Here is a 2,709-nt window from a genome sequence, read left to right as displayed (position 1 = left end):
GCAGCCGGTGCCCCGTCGGGGGGGGACCCTGTCCCGGCTGCCCACCCCTCTCCCCGGCCGGACGGCGGTGCCAGGACCCTCGCACATCCCTCCCTGCCCGGGAAGAGCCCGGCCCGGCTCTGGGATGCGCTGGAGCCTTGGGGCCTGGTACCCCGCTGTGAATTGGGAGCGTAGAAGTGCTGTGAGCTCTTAAAGCACCCTTAAAGCGTCTGGAGGGACATATAGAGGATGCACTGGCACATACATGTGCGCTCGGACACCCCACACGCGCGTGTTGAACGATACACCCCCACCCACCCACGCGTGCACCGCTGGAGCGTGCCATGTGGGTGCAAATCCATCCATACACACACATAGAAGGGCTCACATCTATCCATCCATAGGCACATGGAAGATGAAAGGTGGCTGGTTGGTGGCTGAGCGTGAACACGAGCGGGGATGTTGTAAAACGCGGTGCAATAATGACGTGCGGGGCGAAGGGGATTTCAGCTGATCATAAAAGGCAGAGGAGCTGGTGTTTATTTATTGCTTGGAGTGGTCATTTCGGTGGGGTCTGGAAAAGATATGTCAAACCGTGTACACAGAGTTGAGGTGGTTGCTGGGGAAGGAGCAGGGAGTAAAGGCAGACGACGAATCACTTTTAAGTGACTGTAGGCTTTGAAGGGACAATGCGCGTCTGTTATTTTAAAAGGTTTCTCTCTCGCCCTCCCTCCCTCTCGCTTTCTCCCTCTCGTTTTCTCCTTCTACCACACAGTTTCCTGGCAACTGTTTACGTCTAGACGAGGGACATTTTCTCGAAGAAAGTGAGATGCCCAGGGACTATGTTAAAAAAAAAAAAAAGAAGAGGGAGAGAAAGTTTCTCTTTTTTGACCAGCAACAGCCATGATTAACTTGTTCCACGCTGTAATTCCCAACACCCCCAGCACTCGCCTTCTGCATTACATGCTCCGTCTCCCCTTTTCCTCTCCTTCTCCCTGCTTTCCCAATATTATTTGACCAGCACCCCCCTTTCCCCTTGCCGGCGCTTGCTTTTGCGGAAATACTTGGGTCTGGATGGGTTTTGACTCCCCCTATGCCCCCCTCCCCCCTTCGTACTCCCCTCCTCCCCCCACCTTTTTTTTTTGTTAATAATTAGCTGCACTCTTTAATGGAACAATGGTAGATTATTATTGCTTCTTTTCAAAGATGCCATTAACAAGGTTATTATGCACTGCACGGGAAGTCAGGTAAATTAAACTTAAATTGCTGGAAATTAAGTTTCAGGCGGTTATGTGCGGGGAGAGCGGGTATGTTTTTACACCTTCAGGGATCATTGTTTTAAATACTCGAGTCCTGGAGCTCTACATGGCTCTGTCGTGGTGGTTTTTTTTTTTCCGATGTGATTTTGGGTGTGCATGAGCATTACAGAGAAGGCTTCTCTGCTGCCAATGGCTCTCTATGTCTGACTCCAGGAACAAGGGTTTTTTCAAGTGTTTTCATGGTGTTGGCTTGACTTTATGGCTGCAATAAGTCCCTCGGTAGGGAAACCCCCGCTGTGTTCTCACTTCAGAAGGATCGGGAATTCCAGCTCCCCATGAAAAAAAGGAGAGTTTCATTTTTTATTGGAACCAACTGCACTGAACTTTCTACCAAGTTCTTGGCGGGCTTAGCTTTCACACAAGCAATGCTCTGTTCTGTTTGCATTTCGAAATATTTGGGTGTTGTTTTAATCCCCTCATCTATCTGCCTGGTTCTGCTTGGTGGGGTTGGCGTTTGCCGGCCAGAAAAGCAAAGCGACAAAAAGCCGGACCTTCCAGGGCCGGGAGCTGGGGTTGTACATACTGTAAATACTTCTCTTTATCTGTATTTATACCCTGCCAGCTGAGTGTTGTCTGTCAGGAGGGGAAAGCCGGCTTCCCAGCGCAGCGAAACGTGTTATACCACCTTCTGGTGTCTCTCGCAACTTCCCCACTTTATTGCTCCTTCTTAGCAAACCCTGAGCTTGTTTTTGAGGAGATGAGGCCAAAAACCGTCTAAGGATGTGCCCCTCGGTGCTCTCAAAGGCGGCTCTAACTTAAAGGCTACTGTATATGCTCCTTTCTGCAACCGCTGTTGCCGTGTCTGTCTGCCTCCCGGCTGGGCTGGCGCTGGAGGCGTCCAAAGAAAATATATTCGCAAAATCAGATTTACCTTCGGATTTTTGCAGGGAAGGCAGGAGAGCGTCTGTTAAACAGCTACACCAACAACCCAGCATTTTATGTGTTTTTACGTTTAATTTCTTTTTTTTTTTTTTTTAAGCTATTAAACTGAGAATAGAACCCACTTCTGTGTTAAACATTCATTTCTCTGAGATTTAGTGCGGTTTAAGACCTCTGCTCGTATTTACATGTATTATAGGTGGCAAATCAATTAGACCGCGGGCCTGACACTCCGGAAGATGAAAACTGTGACAAGCATTAGGGTTTTTTCATGTTAGGAACCAAGTTCTCTTCTTTTCTTTTTCTCCCCCAAATAACCGTCTATGGGGTCATCCTTCTTCTAAGAGGAATTATTCTTTTTATCTACAGCGCGTCTAAGATGTCAGCAATAAGCAATTAGCAAGCGGTCAGCTTCAATTAGTGCATTTTTATTTTCTTTTGAATGTCGACTGTAAAACTAAGTAAAAAGCCTCTTTTAACCATAACGGTAGCGTATGAGCAGCATTTTAATACGGTAAAACTTGGGGGGGGG

This window comes from Eurypyga helias, unplaced genomic scaffold, assembly GCF_000690775.1.
Source record: "Eurypyga helias isolate BGI_N326 unplaced genomic scaffold, ASM69077v1 scaffold26300, whole genome shotgun sequence".
Classification (NCBI taxonomy): domain Eukaryota; kingdom Metazoa; phylum Chordata; class Aves; order Eurypygiformes; family Eurypygidae; genus Eurypyga; species Eurypyga helias.
The sequence above is the reverse complement of the archived record's forward strand: the minus strand, read 5'-3'. Positions refer to the sequence as shown.